This window comes from Heterodontus francisci, chromosome 4 (assembly GCF_036365525.1).
Source record: "Heterodontus francisci isolate sHetFra1 chromosome 4, sHetFra1.hap1, whole genome shotgun sequence".
In the NCBI taxonomy this organism is placed as follows: domain Eukaryota; kingdom Metazoa; phylum Chordata; class Chondrichthyes; order Heterodontiformes; family Heterodontidae; genus Heterodontus; species Heterodontus francisci.
Window position 1 is genome coordinate 193,702,122 of NC_090374.1, and position 16,581 is coordinate 193,718,702.

General features: G+C 43.9%; 1 protein-coding gene and 1 long non-coding RNA gene across 9 annotated transcripts in view; one reads left to right on the top strand and one right to left on the bottom strand.

Moving 5' to 3' along the window:
- Positions 1-3,073, top strand: part of LOC137369470 (uncharacterized) — a 58,267-nt gene extending 55,194 nt beyond the window's left edge. Inside the window, exon 3 of the long non-coding RNA XR_010974952.1 lies at positions 2,521-3,073. This is a non-coding gene — a long non-coding RNA (uncharacterized lncRNA). The remainder of the gene's footprint in view (positions 1-2,520) is intronic.
- Positions 1-16,581, bottom strand: part of LOC137369468 (receptor-type tyrosine-protein phosphatase delta) — a 618,622-nt gene that overhangs the window by 270,445 nt on the left and 331,596 nt on the right. The gene's annotated exons all lie outside the window — the stretch shown is intronic.

Below are 16,581 nucleotides of genomic sequence, written 5' to 3' on the forward strand. Positions count from 1 at the left end.
GTTTTTCACCACAAGCATTAACATGCTCTTTGCCTTTGTCCCATGAGAGCTTTGTTATTTAATCTCTCCTGCCCTCTGCCCTATCACACATCTTCCCTTTTGTTCTCTTCCCCACCAACCCTGCCCCCCACTTGCTTAAAACCTAATTATTTTCTAACCTTTGCCAGTTCTGATGAAGGGTCACTGACCTGAAATGTTAACTCTGCTTCTCTCTCCACAGATGCTGCCTGACCTGCTGAGTATTTCCAGCACTTTCTGTTTTTATTTCACATTTCCAGCATCTGCAGTATTTTGTTTTTTTATTAGTATAAAGTATTGGACCACAAGGCACACTTCACACCCCATTTCTTTATAACATTTTCTTTCATTCTTAGTTTAGATAAACCAAAAACAGAATAACATGCAGTGATTCTATTCTTCCACCCAGGCTGGATCAAATGACAGTCTAAAGTCAAACTTGTATGTGAACATTTGCACATATCAAGATAAGGAATATCGCTGCAGGAACATGGGACAGCATTTCTTACTACAGTGGTGAAAGCATGTACCTTTCCTATATTAACTACCCTTATGGGGTCCTTAAATAAGATTGGCCCATTGGTACTAAATTCACAGTAGTTTTGACCTGGTGGCTCATGTCCAGCAAGAACCAAGTTGTGACTGCCCCAACTTACTTCACATCAAGCCAGCACAAAGAGGACCATTTGTCTGAGCTGGATTAAAACCCAGTTAACATGGATGAAAGTACAACATGATAACTCTCTGTGCCAGCTGTGTCCCTCTCCCATGAGCTGTTTACATACTTCGGCTATTTACTCGACCTGAATATTATTTCTTTTTAAAAGTTCTTAAGAGTTTTCAAAACGTTCACAACACAGTAACGATACTGGACCTGTTCAAGATTACCCAGCACAGGAACATTCTTCAGCAACAGGTCATGATAACACTATCTGCCACAATCTACCATTGCAGATCATATAAAGTGTTCAGAAACGTGGTCATTGTGAAAACAATGATGACTGATACAACCACGGAGAGATCCTGGATTGACCCCCATACAGCTCCTGCTTTTGAGCAACCTTCCAATCCCAAAAAATAAATCACTTCCATTTTTATCAGTGCAAGAATTAATTCTGTTGATGTAATAATATGAAAAGCCACAACAACCAGTCAGACCTTGCTGGCAGTGGGCAGTGTGATATTATCCTGCATTCTCTCTGGGTGTAAGGCCAGTCCTTCCCTGTAATAATGATAAGCAGATTTGCCACACAGTTCAAGGAGGGTGATGAGCATTAAAATTGAACAATTAAGCAGGAATGACCAGAACTTTAAAAAATATTTAGAAGCTAACCATTCTTGCAATAGTTACAACAGACAAGAATCATCTTTCACATTATCATATTGACAGTAATAACTGTTGTAATGATTGAAATGGCAGTGTCCTGCCAGCGAGCTTGAGGGCTATTCAGAACTGAATTAGAGTCTCAGGTGCTTCCTTCCATACTTCAACCTGCATACCATCCCCTCCCAGCAACATCTTGCCCCAACTCTCCTCCCGCCCCATCCCCAATAAAGTACACATACTTCTCCTGCTAAATGATGAGTGGTATTTATTTGCACTATTGATCCACATATTGACTGTATGGAGTGCAGCCATGCTGTTAATTCAATTGCTTTGGCTACTGTGTCAATTGCTGCCATTAGCATTTTGGACAGAGACCTGCTGACATCTCTGTTCTTGGCAGAAACTAAAGAAGAATAAAATATAATGCATTCTTCATGGTTCTCCATAAACTCAATCTCAGTGCTAGCACTCCATTTGTATCAGTAGAACTCCAGATCAAATTAAGATTAAAGACACATTTAGTGCCCTTATATGGGTTGTGGACATGTATACACAGATTTTGGGAAAGTGGCAAATATGGGAGTGAGCCGTCCTGTAGTATGGGTGGCTCGGTAGTGACAGGAGTTCCTTTCCCTAGTTTGAATTAGACATCGTAACATGCAAAGCTCACCCACAGAGCTTGACAGGTACTGTTCCTCACTTTTGCACATATTTCATGTAAGGATCATTAAGCAGGAATTGAATACATCCTCTGGGAGATTCCATTGCTCCTTCTCACCTTCGGACATTACACCGAAGCTGATTGGCACACCGTTCTTTCCTGTGGAGGTGGGGCACGCGGAACAGAAAACAGTTACTGAGGCATCCCAGCCAAAGTGCTACCCGGAGCATGAGCAAGCAGCTTGAAGGAGGAGTGAGCATGTCTACTGAAGATCACAGATGGTAAGTAGAAGAAGGAAAGCTTCAAGTGAGCAAGCCTTACTATGAATAGCACAGGGTATTTTTTGATGGCAACGTGCTTGTCGTGTGTGACAGATCTGTAGATTTTAACCTTTTCTCTGTTGCTTTTTAACATCGTTGATCAGATGAAAGCACAGCAATATTCTGAGAGAATGATTCATTTCTTAAAAAAAATTATAAACTGACAAGTGACTTGTTTTGATTTTAATTCCTAGGCATTGTAAGCAGTCGAATCAGTCAGTGATGACGTTCTGCCAGCAAGAAATGCATCTTTAATGAATACCACAGAAAGCTTAAGTGGTTTTAAAAGCAACTGAATTCCACATCCTGACCACTAACCTTGTTTGAAAATACTGCAAAAAAAAATGCCTATTATCTGAAGCTGAGGTGATCTAACAACATGGCTCATTTTCCAGTTATTCTGAATTCTTCAACACAATGATAGGTCTCTGCTCTGTAAGGTCATACACAACAGAGCTCAACTGTGGCAAATCTAACCACTGGTATGAGCACACTTCAAAAAAAAACATTTCACCGGAAATGAAATTGGACTTTTACATTGTAAAACTGTTATTCAGTAAACCCTTATAGATTCAACCTGTTATGGGATAGTAGTGGGGTAAAAAGTTGGCCAAACTTGCTTCAGAGGCTTTTACATCACTCAATTAATATCTTACTGCTCTGTAGGCAATGGTTCACTGAAGCTGCCATTTTGAACAGTGCGTCCAGATTTCCCAACCTGAAATTAAAAGGGCTAGTGAACCAAAATGTCTGTACTTGGTTTTAAAAAAAAATACTGAGCATTTGGCTTCTTGTTTCTTTTTTTTGGGGGGGGGGGGGTGGGGGGGAGCGGCAATCTTTCAATGCATTTTCAGATGAGACGTTAAACCAAGAACCATCTGCCCCCTCAGGTGGACATAAAAGATTTCATGGCACCACTTGACCAAGAGTAGGGTCGTTCTCCTTCGTCTCTTGGCCAATATTTATCCCTCAACTAACATCACTAAAGCAGGTTATCTGGTCATTATCTCATTGCTGTTTGTGAAATCTTGCTGTGCAGGAATTGGTTGCGACATTTCCTTGATTACAGAAAGTGACTATACTTGAACAGTGGAATTAGATAGTTAATTGGAAAAGAGGAATATTAAAGAATATACGGGGAGTGAGCAAGAGAGTGGGATTATATTAGATGACTCATGTAGAGAAAAACACTATTACAGACTTATAGAAGAGCAAAATACTACTGATGCTGGAAATAACCTGAAATAAAGACAAAAGATGCTGGAAAAACTGTGCTGATGGAAGGTTACAGACCTGAAACGTTAACTCTGCCTCTTCTCCACAGATGCTGCCAGACCTGCTTAGTATTTTCAGCATCTTCTGTCTTTATTTCAGGTTATTTCCAACATCAGTAGTATTTCTGGTTTGGAACAATAAATGACTCAATCCCATGCAAACCACGGTATCACCACTATTATGGTCAAGTGAGGAGGGGGTCAAAGGTCTTCCCTCTTTTTTCTCTCCTTGTTTGACCACAACAGGTTTAATTCTTTCTTAAAGTGGATGCACTGGACAATTCAGTAGGTGTTTTATTACTTACTTGTTATGATCATAACAAGAACCAATCAGACAGGTTTTCTTGAGTTTAACAAAGAAAGAGGTTAATTTTATTGTACCTAAACCGAAAATAACAAACTATGCACCAACTTTCACTCACACACACACACTAGCGGTTTACACACACACACAAATAGGTTACAGATTGGGGAAAGGCAGACTAGTTGAGTTAGACTCCATGGAAAACAGGCGTATACAGTCTCTGGGGTTTGGTGATTCAGCTGGCTTCTAACTGAATTCGGTGTTCCTGAGGCTTTTAGTTTGAAGACTGGTTTGGTGGGTCTCTTGGAGACAGTGATGTGGATAATTTCTTCCAACGGTGTTTCTGACTATAGCCAGAGTGTGCAAATGTGGTCAGTCAATAAGCCGGATTCCAAGTTTGTCAGCTGGAATGGAGAGAGAGAGAGAGAGAGAGACCCCCCACTTGGGTCTGCACGTGTCAAAGGAAGTTTCTTCTTGCTGCTCGAGAGAAAACACAAGCTTAAAACCACAGATGGGGAGGGGCTTGTCACATGACAGTCACCCAGTTATTCAAACATGGTAGCAGTGTTTCTCTTCTTACTAAGAAGAACAGGTAGTTCCTTTAAACTTCCTGGGTCTTGGTTCTTGCTGGGATGAGCAGCCATTTCGTTTCCGCCTCACAGGCCTTGCAATGTAGGAGACAGTATTGTAAATTAGGTGCCCATCCTAAGCTGCCAGCAAAATCATCCTTCATCTGTTACTCTTACGTTTCTGAATTTTTTTGAAAAAGAAGATCTCCAGTCAGTGGAGTAAAGAAAATTATAATTTAACAAAGCAAGTTGGCATGACGCTACACTTACATAACTTAAGGGTCTAAACTGAACTTCAGTGTGCCTGTATATTAGAACATTACAGCACAGTACACGCCCATCGGCCCTCGATGTTGCGCCGACCTGTGAAACCATCTGACCTACACTATTCCATTTTCATCCATATGTCTATCCAATGACCACTTAAATGCCCTTAAAGTTGGCGAGTCTACTACTGTTGCAGGCAGGGCGTTCCACGCCCCTACTACTCTCTGAGTAAAGAAACTACCTCTGACATCTGTCCTACATCTATCACCCCTCAACTTAAAGCTATGTCCCCTCGTGTTTGCCATCACCATCCGAGGAAAAAGACTCTCACTATCCACCCTATCTAACCCTCTGATTATCTTATATGTCTCTATTAAGTCACCTCTCCTCCTCCTTCTCTCTAACGAAAACAACCTCAAGTCCCTCAGCCTTTCCTCGTAAGACCTTCCCTCCATACCAGGCAACATCCTAGTAAATCTCCTCTGCACCCTTTCCAAAGCTTCCACATCCTTCCTAAAATGCGGTGACCAGAACTGCATGCAATACTCCAGGTGCGGTCTCACCAGAGTTTTGTACAGCTGCAGCATGACCTTGTGGCTCCGAAACTCGATCCCCCTACTAATAAAAGCTAACACACCATATGCCTTCCTAACAGCCCTATTAACCTGGATGGCAACTTTCAAGGATTTATGTACCTGGACACCAAGATCTCTCTGCTCATCTACACTACCAAAAATTTTCCCATTAGCCCAGTACTCCGCATTCCTGTTACTCCTTCCAAAGTGAATCACCTCACACTTTTCCGCATTAAACTCCATTTGCCATCTCTCAGCCCAGCTCTGCAGCCTATCTATGTCCCTCTGTAACCTACAACATCCTTCGGCACTATCCACAACTCCACTGACCTTAGTGTCATCCGCAAATTTACTAACCCACCCTTCTACACCCTCATCCAGGTCATTTATAAAAATGACAAACAGCAGTGGCCCCAAAACAGATCCTTGCGGTACACCACTAGTAACTAAACTCCAGGATGAACATTTGCCATCAGCCACCACCCTCTGTCTTCTTTCAGCTAGCCAATTTCTGATCCAAAGCTCTAAATCACCTTCAACCCCATACTTCCGTATTTTCTGCAATAGCCTACCGTGGGGAACCTTATCAAACGCCTTACTGAAATCCATATACACCACATCCACTGCTTTACCCTCATCCACCTGTTTGGTCACCTTCTCAAAAAACTCAATAAGGTTTGTGAGGCACGACCTGCCCGTCACAAAACCGTGCTGACTATCGCTAATGAACTTATTCTTTTCAAGATGATTATAAATCCGATCTCTTATAACCTTTTCCAACATTTTACCCACAACCGAAGTAAGGCTCACAGGTCTATAATTACCAGGGCTGTCTCTACTCCCCTTCTTGAACAAGGGGACAACATTTGCTATCCTCCAGTCTTCCGGCACTATTCCTGTCGACAATGACGACATAAAGATCAAGGACAAAGGCTCTGCAATCTCCTCCCTGGCTTCCCAGAGAATCCGAGGATAAATCCCATCTGGCCCAGGGGACTTATCTATTTTCACACTTTCCAAAATTGCTAACACCTCCTCCTTGTGAACCTCAATCCCATCTAGCCTAGTAGTCTGTATCTCAGTATTCTCCTCGACAACATTTTCTTTCTCCACTGTAAATAATGCAGTTGGTTACATTCGTAAAAATATGTCACACCATTAGTCAAAGGGAGCCTCCATTTAATTTCTGCAAATCGCTTTGTGACCAAAATGGCATTGACAATAGTTCAATATTAACAGTCGATTATGGGCTAAAGAGCTAAACAAGAGCAATGTGATCTTTTTACACAGTGCACTCTGCTTTTTTAATGGCGGTGGTTATCCAGCCATCCAACTGGGCTGCTGTGGAGAGGTGGGATCCTTATTAACATATTTAAATCTGGCTTCCACAGTGTACTCAGAGACCGATTTAAAATTGACTCTTGCTGCGCAGGTTTCCCAGGCAATGAAACGGAGGTGGGAGCTGTCAGTACAACTTAAGTACCTTTGTCAGCACTCCTTGTGGCCCCTCAAAGGAAGCCTCCCACTCCTGATCAGTAGCCTCCTTCCCCACCCCCGATTGCCAATCTCTCTCTCTCCCCTCCCAATTGCCAGGGCTCTCTGACCTCCCGATTGCAGGGACCATCCCCAAGGGTTCCCGGCTGCAGCTTCCTGCCGCTGGTGTTGCCACCCATCCCCCAGCCAAGCTACCCATTTGACTGGTTGCTGGGTGGGAAATGGAGCTACAAATTGTTAATGAAGCTCTGACGTTAAGGTCGGCAGGATCTCCGCATCCCCAGCCTTGCCAAGATCGTCTATTCTTTACGGCCTCAGCCATACCCATCACACCTATCCATGATTATTGGTGCCAATGACTCACAAAACATATCAGATGTACAGCACAGCACTTGCATGGTGCCAGAGCCATGAATGCGTGAATTTTTAAAAAACCTCAAAGTCATAAATCATGAACTAATTGTAAACAAATCTGTAGATTTATTTAGAAATAAAACATGACAGGTCGTTAAAGTTGAACTCGGACCCAGATGTCAGCTATGAATGTCTAATATGCCTCCAAATCTCTGAAATAAATCACTTGTGACTGGCTCAGGTCTTGGACAATGTAACAGATGTCTGTTTTCAGAATGAAAATCTCAAACACTGGTAATGTTAGAAAATGGACTGCAGAGGAACCAGTGATATCAATCATACCTCTACAGAGAGCTGGGCTTTGTAGCACTAAGTCAAGTGGGTCGATGGTCTCCTCCATAGTCACTGGCCTTTATTCTTTGTCCTGTTCAATTTTTTCCCCCTCCTGCCCCTTTGTATTGATTCATGATGAGGCAAATTCACTGACAGATGCCTCCCAGTACCTTGCCCAAGTGGTCATTCTTCATATTGGAGGCTCAGCAGTTGCTGTTGACAGGTTACTCCACTGTTCAGGAGGAATCAAGCGAAACTGGCTGGTGCCTTCGCCTGCCATCGACACATGGACACCTTCCAACAACAGATTAGGAGCAGGAACTCTTCCTTGTCCAGGGGCATTAAGGCCAGCGAACCGAATACGAAGAGGAATTTAACTGGGCTGTGTGGATGAATACATCCACCAGCTGAACCATCAAAGAGGCTGGAGCTATAGAATAATGAATGGCCCACCAACAAAGAGGGCAGAATAGAATGATGTTGGCATCACAGAAAAAGTGGAGACCAATGCTAGTTTTATTAGCATTTGAATTTAGACATTTCTTTGGAATTTATTAGCCACAAGAAATCATTGTCTGCAGCTAGCTGCCTGAGAAGGTCAAAACTGTCTATCCAATGATAGCTTTGGATTTTTATAAGCAAATAAATTGTGCAATTTGCACATTGTAAAAGTAATGGATTTACAGCTTTGCTGCTGCTCTCTGCTGACACACACATTCCCATACTGATATGTACCAGCTGACCATCTGGATAGATTTCCATTTCTGTCATGAAGCACATTGGAATATAATATTATCTTTTAATTTTTCCCCTCAATTTTCTTTTTTGTCTCCGAAAAGCGAGAACACCTGCTGGGACATTGTCCTTCATTGTAAGCATGCCGAGAGCGTTGGCATTCTGTTTAACCATGAGGAGTATCACAGCTCATCCTGATGTTGCTCTGATCTGACAGCCACAATCACCCACTTCCAGCAGGAAACAATGTCTACCAGTCAGGAGCAGGAGGTTTGCTGATACCTTTTCTAATTTGAGTTTAGGGACAGCGAGTCAAATTGCAAAGGCTCCACTGTGACCTCACCTGAGACAAGCTAATTCAGAACAAGGTTCAAACAAGGGGTTATTCAGGGCTGTTGGAATCAGCATCACACCAGGTGATACGTTCACCGATTAAGCCTCTGACAAAGCTCCCTATCCAAATGTTCTTGTGCAACATCAGTGCCCAAGACTTCCAAGGAACCCTTAGCAATGAGAAGAGGAAAAGGAAAAACTCTTTAAAAAATAGCAAATCACAAGCATACATTTAAATCAGATGAGGATAACTACTTGGATGACTGAGCATTTGAAACCCAGAAACAACACATTTGACTTAATATTCATGTTAATTCTAAAAGTTGGAGGTAATGAGCTGTTCAGTAGCGTGACAAAGATGTGTCATCCAGGAGCACTAAGGAAGGAAAGCCACAAATCCAGAGTTAAACAGACAGCATAGTCATCTCCCCCCTCCCCCACTCCCCACCCTCCCTGACCCTCCTTCAGCTACAGACTCTTGTTGGGGTATGGTTCCTTAGGTGAACAGACAGCATCGTCTCTCAGGATTTTATGATATTGCATTATCATGTAGGCTTTTAAAAAATATTTTTCATGACATTTTAATGGTTATTGCACACATGATCAGGCAATGGAAAATGGTTAGTTTAAAAGTAAGCCATTTGAAATATTATAGTCTGCTTTATAGCCCCAATGATAATGTGAGATGCATGCCAAGTGCATTGCGATTGTTATTTTTTTCACAGTTGCAGGTGTTCACTTATCAGACAATGATGCCTTCGTGCAATCCCGCCATCATCTTGGCACTTTTCCAATGTACATCTGTGGGATTTATTTCTTATTCTGCTCCAATTATTTTTATTGCGCTGGAGGTTACAATGCAGCATTAAGACTTGATCAAGCTGGCTTGGAGAATGTGCTGTGCCTTCACTGCAGACTAAAACACTTGGTCAACATTCTGCTGCAATTTAACAGCTAAACAGAAACACTCCGTCAGTGCTGGAAACCCAAAAAAAGAGACTGGATTCCTTCGCTATGCATCACGCTTGGCTTCCTCCTGTGTGGTCACAAGGGGCTTGCAGTGGGGAGCAAGACACACAGTGAGTGCATCTTGGGAAATGGAGGGAGCGAAGCTGTGATTTTTTAGTCCATTTAACTGGAAGGCTATGTGACTGCAAATTGTTGAGATATGCTCCCTGCTAGGATTGCTGGATTAAACTAGTGTCTCCACACTCACCCTTTAAAACAAAGGTTAGAAACTCTTCCAATCCAGTGTTAGTGGATTTACTAATGCACATATTGTATCATACATATGGCTGGATAACAACTTTGTAACAGGAAGAGCTTTTGACCATCATTGTTATAATGCAATCAAAGTGCCATATTTTATGCTGTAGCTTAGTTTACAGCTCACAACTCTCACTCCACTCTTTGTGCTGCTCCCACATGGTTCAGTATCAATATCTTGGGGGTTACCATTGATCAGAAACTGAACTGGACCAGCCATATAAATAACGTGGCTACAAAAGCAGATCAAATGCTGGGAATTCTGTGGCAAGTAATTCATATCCTGACTCCCCAAAGCCTGTCCACCATCTACAAGGCACAAGTCAGGAATGTGATGGAATACTCTCCACTTGCCTGGATGAGTGCAGCTCCAACAACACTGAAGAAGCTCGACACCATTGTTATGACGAGGTGAGAAAGGGGTCTAGGGGCTCTCTCTCAGCCTTTGCCTGGTTTAACCGTAACAGGGTTTAATTTTAAAAACATGCTTTTAGCTCCCCCTCGGTGAATCCTTGTTCACTGCTCTCCAATTGTAAGGCAAAGACATCAACCAGACAGGTTTTCTTCGGTTTAAACAAGAAAGGTGGAAGTTTACTGACCTTAAACTCTAATTCGGTTAATGGCTACGAATACGCGATGCGACGACACTAGCATGCATATGTGATAAACACACATGTAGATAGAGACAGAAAAGTAGAAAGAATAAAGGAGAAAAGTTTGAGGCAATAGCTGGGATTTATTTACGGTCCTTTGAGTTCGATGTAGAGTCTTTGCTGCTGGTAAGTCTTGCCGTTTCATTGAGGCCCAGTGCACACTTTAAAACCTGTTTCGATGTGGGAGTCTTTTCTCTCAAGGTATAAGTGACTTCAGTGGATCCGGAGATTCACTAGAGACAGAGAGAAAGGGAGAGAGAGAGCTAGCCAGGAGAGAGGATGTCTTCTTCCAAGTTCAGTTGCAATCTGACCCAAACAGTGCATGAGCAATTCAAAAACATGGGCCAGCAGGTTAGTCATGTGACTAGCTGTTTTGACAAACTCCTGCATTTGTAGATTCTCCATCTTAGCAGACACCCTGGAATACTGGCTTTCTTACACATACAATGTCTGGTGATCAAAATCCATTTGTGTTAACTGGATCAGCTGTTCAATTGTTTCCAGGCACTGTCTCTTAATATGCAAATGTTTTCCAGCCATTGCTAATCTCTTTAAACAAGTCATTTCTACATTCCAGCAACTCTTTAAAATTAATGTTCATATGATGAAATTAATATGCCTCATTCTTGGCATGTGGGGTCTTCATGACACCTCCACACCCAACGGAATGAAATGTGATTTTTAGAAGAATTTTCATTAAAAGGGACGAGGGAGAAGAGTAGGTACAGGAAAACACACATGCATCTTTCTCATTCATTCAGGAATCCTAAAAATTGTTTCAGCCTGTCTTTTCTTGGTAGCAGTGCTGCTTTAAACTGCCCGTTTTGGCATCCCAATAAACATGTGGTTTTTGGGGAAGTTTTCCAGTTTGCACATTTCCAGGATTCCCTAGGGTGTCTTTGGTTACTTTGAGATCTGCAGGGGGACAGTTAGATTTAATTCGGTCTAAGTTGGAGTTCTGCTCATGGGTGTCAGCAGTGGGTGATCCACTCTGAACTCTTTTTCAGTGCTTTGAGGAGTCACGCAAGGGCTTTTCACCTTCGGGGCTGGTTGGTTCCCTTTTCTCCTGACTGTGGGGGTGGATTCCTTACTAATCTTCCCTTTGTCCTCTGGAACACTGCTGCTTACAGGTATTTGCCCAGATTCTGCTGCAGTCCCCTGTATTTCAATTAGGTGAGGCATCACCCTCATGGTTTCTCTGCCATCTGGAGGACTTTCTTTGTCTCTGCAGATTCCTGTAAATGCTGTTTGCAACTTTGGTGGGGTGCTTCTAGTGTCTGCATTTACATAGGAGGATGTGGGGTCTAACCTTGCAAACATTTCGGTGTTGGCTGACCAGACAGTAGGGGTTTCCATTTGGGTTCCGCCAGGGCCACTCAGCTCCTGACCTCATTACAGTCTTGGTTCAAACATGGACAAAAGAGCTGAACTCGAGAAGTGACGTGAGAGTGACTGCCCTTGACATCAATGCAGCATTTGGCCAAGTATGGTATCAAGGAGCCCTAGCAAAACTGGAGTCAATGGGAATCAGGGGGAAAATTCTCTGCTGGTTGGAGTCATACCTAGCGCAAAGGAAGATGGATGTGGTTGTTGGAGGTCAATATTCTGAGCTCCAAGACATCACTGCAGGAGTTCCTCAGGGTAGTGTCCTAGGCCCAACCATCTTCAGCTGCTTCATCAATGACCTTCCTTCAATCATAAAGTCAGGAGTGGGGATGTTCGCTGATGATTGGGCAATGTTCAGCACCATTCGCGACTCCTCAAATACTGAAGCAGTCCATGTAGAAATGCAGCAAGATCTGGACAATATCCAGGCTTGGGCTCATAAGTGGCAAGTAACATTTGCGCCACACAAGTGCCAGGCAATGACCATCTCCAACAAGAGAGAATCAAACCATTTCCCCTTGACATTCAATGGCATTACCATCGCTGAATCCCCCACTATCAACATCCTAGGGGCTACCATTGACCAGAAACTGAACTGGAGTAGCCATATAAATACCATGGCTACAAGAGCAGGTCAGAGGCTAGGAATCCTGAGGCGAGTAACTCACCTCCTGACTCCCCAAAGCCTGTCCATCATCTACAAGGCACAAGTCAGGAGTGTGATGGAATACTCTCCATTTGCCTGGATGGGTGCAGCTCCAACAACACTCAAGAAGCTCGACACCATCTAGAACAAAGTAGCCCACCTGATTGGCACACCATCCACAAACATTCACTCCCTCCACCACCGGCGCACAGTGGCAGCAGTGTGTACCATCTACAAGATGCACTGCAGCAACGCACCAAGGCTCCTTAGACAGCACCTTCCAAACCCACGACCTCTACCACCTCGAAGGACAAGAGCAGCAAATACATGGGCACACCACCACCTGCAAGTTCCCCTCCAAGTCACACACCATCCTGACTTGGAACTATATCGCCGTTCCTTCACTGTCGCTGGGTCAAAATCCTGGAACTTCCTTCCTAACAGCACAATGGGTGTACCTACCTCACATGGACTGCAGCGGTTCAAGTAGGCAGCTCACCACCGCCTTTTCAAGGGCAACTAGGGATGGGCAATACATGCTGGCCTGGCCAGTGATGCCCACATCCCATGAATGAATAAAAAAAAAAAATCCTCCTGGACTTCTGTTAACCTGTCCTCTTTGTCCCTTTTTCCCCTTTCTTTTCTAACATTTTGCCAGCCTTGTGCCTGCCTGTCTGCTTTTGTTCTCGTCAGGGGTCCCTTACAGTTCACCAGCCCTTTGCTGGAGGGTCCTCCAAACACCGATACAGGACTTAGGGGTGCAGATTTCACTGTAGGTTGGGGTTTCCCCTCAACCTGGCACATGTGGCAACTCCTACAGTACTCCACCACATCTTTGTGGAGTTTTGGCCAGTCAAACTGCTGCCTTATGCGGGCATTGGTTTTTCATATACCGACTTGTACAGCCACTGTAATCTCATGGGCCGTTCTTACTATTTCTCTCCGGTACCTCTGCGGCATCACGAACTGGTGAACCTCTGTCCACTCCTTGCCCTCAGGTCTGTGAAGAGAACTCCATTTCCTCATCAGTACCTCATTCTTTAAATAGTAGCAAATCAGGGACTCCATCTGCTTCAATTTCAGACTGGGCAGGCGGTGCTAAATTTCTTAGTACGAGGTTGGTTCGTTGAGTCTCAACTAGGGAAGATCCATTTAATTCATTCCCTGGGTCTTCTAACTTTCCAAAGAAAGTCTCAGACAGATAGGCCTCATGGTCATCGGCCTGCAGTGCCAATTCAGTCTCCTCTGGGGGATCTGGTTTGATCATGGCCCGATTTGTTACACATTCAGGGAAACTGCAGGGGACCGACTCCTGCCACTGCCCTGTCTCTCTGACCTCCTGCGGTCTTTCTTTCACTACTGGGGAAACTACCACCTTCACCCCTGCCAGATCATTACCTAGGAGCAGGTCAACCCCGTCTATAGGCAAACTAGGGACAATCCCTACATTCACCGGTCCCGAAATTAGGTCGCACACCAAGTGCACCTGGTGTAAAGGTGCAGGCATACACTGCCCTCCAATACCATTCTCCAACATTCTCGTGTTTACCGCACTCTCTGCGGGGAAGGTCAGGCCTTTTCCCAGTAAAAGGGATCTAGTGGCCCCTGTGTCCCTGAGGATTACTGCGGGCTTGTTTGCCCCAGCCGAGGGGTATGGAGTTACTATCCCTTCAGACACAAAATCCTCATCACCTTCAGGAATCCTATTAAATTTTCCTGCACTTGCAGCAGTAGACTTCCTGGTTACTGCAGTTAAAGCCATCAGGGTCCTTTCTCCTTCAATGAGCGGGTGTGCCCTGATTAACCCCACAGGTTTTCCCTTTAGTTTCCAGCAGTCAGCTCTTAGATGCCCTGCTTTATTAGAATGGAAGCATACAGGTCTCTGGGTCTCACTCCTACTTACCGCACTATCCTTTTTGACTGGAGGAGGGCCCCTTGTGTCGCCTGCTTTTCTTTGTCTTCCCCAACTGCTTGGGCTTCTATCACCTTCCCACCCTTTGTCCTTTTCGGATTTGTGGCGGTGATTAGGAAAGGTTGTCCCCGGGGAACCAAATTATAGATGAGAGCAAACTCATCAGCCAGAACTGCGGTTTGCCGGGCTCAATGAAATTTTTGTTCCTCTACATGGGTCTTTATGGAGAGTGAGAGAGAGTTTATAATTTTCTCGGCAAAATTACCTCTCTGAGATTTTCATAGCTGGGCTGCACTTTAAGAGCTCTTAGCCACTGGTCAAAAGCCAGCTGCTTACATCTCTCAAACTCCAAGTAAGTTTGATCAGCTTGCTTTTTAGGGTTCTAAACTTTTGGCAATAGGCTTCCGGTACTAACTCATATGCCCTGATGACAATTCATAATTGGATGAACTCTCATCTGGCAACCGGGAGTAAACCTCATGCGCTTTTCCTGTTAGCTTGCTTTGTAGCAGGAGAGTCCATGCCTCAGCTGGCCACTTCAACTGCCTCGTAAGTTTTTCAAAAGATACAAAAAATTCTTCTACGTCTCCCTCATTGAATTTTGGTATCAATTGGGAAAATTTTAACAATTCTGTATCTAGCTCCAAATTACAATCCTCCATATTGGCCATGCTTTCACTGGGGTTACTCTGTCCCCCCCTAGTTTGAAGGCGGCACAGTGGCGCAGTGGTTAGCACCGCAGCCTCACAGCTCCAGGGTTCAATTCTGGGTATTGCCTGTGCGGAGTTTGCAAGTTCTCCCTGTGACTGTTTGGGTTTCTGCCGGGTGCTCCAGTTTCCTCCCACAGCCAAAGACTTGCATGTGATATGTAAATTGGCCATTGTAAATTGTCTCTAGGTAGGTGGTAGGGAATATGGGATTACTGTAGGGTTAGTATAAATGGGTGGTTGTTGGTCGGCACAGACTCGGTGGGCCGAAGGGCCTGTTTCTCTAAATAAATAAATAGTTAACTCAAGCTGCCTCAGCTCTCTCTCCTCGCATTCCTTCTGGAAGGCTCTCTCTCCTCTCCTCTCTTGTTTTCACTCCTTTCTTTTTCTTCACGTTCCTTCTGGAAGATTCTTTCTTTCTCTCCCTCTTTTTCTCTTTCCTCAAATTTAAGTTTCCTCTGTTCCAATGGTATCTTTGCTGGCAATACTCTGTCGGAGTCTATTTCTAACCCGGTTTCTGCTTCTTCAGATTCAAGGGAAAAATGGTTGGCCACTAGTCTTAGGAGTGCAGACTTTCTAACTTTGATCCCACACTGCTCAGCTATTTTCCTCAACTCCTCCACAGACAGTACTTTTAATGTATCCCAAGTTACTTCACCCTTGCTTGGGGAGCTACTTGCTTCAGTTGCAGACATATTAGTATTCAAGCACACACAACCTGTAGGAAACTTGTATTGAAATCTTGCTGTTTTTGATTGGGATCAATTTGGCTTCCCACTTCTAATTTCTTCTTTGTCTGTGGATGAGCCGCCAAATTTTTGTTACGGCCAGGTGAGAAAGGGGTCTGGGGGTCCCCTCTCAGCCTTCGCTTGGTTTAACCGGAACAGGGTTTAATTTTTAAAACACTGTGTTTTTGCTCCTTCTCGGTGAATCCTTGTTCACTGCTCTCCAATTGTAAGGTAAAAAAATCAACCAGACAGGTTTTCTTAGATTTAAACAAGAAAGGTGGAAGTTTATTAAGCTTAAAAATCTTAAACTCTGATTTGGTTAATGGCTATTAATACACGACGCGACCACGGTGGCATGCATACGCAATAAACACACACGTAGATAGAGACAGAAAGTAGAAAGAATAAAGGGGAAAAGTTTGAGGCAATAGCTGGGATTAATTTACTGTCCTTTGAGTTTGATGTCGAGTCTTTGATTGCTGGTATGTCTTGCCATTTTGTTGGGGCCCAGTGCATGCTTTAAACCCTGTTTCGATGTAGGAGCCTTTTCTCTCTTGAGGTTTAAGTGACTTCAATGGATCCGGAGATTCACTAGAGAGAGAGAGCGAGAGCTAGCCAGGAGAGAGGCTCTCTTCTTCCAAGTTCAGTTGCAATCTGACCCAAACTGTGCTGTGAGCAGTTCAAACAAAACATAGGCCAGCAGGTTAGTCATGTGGCTA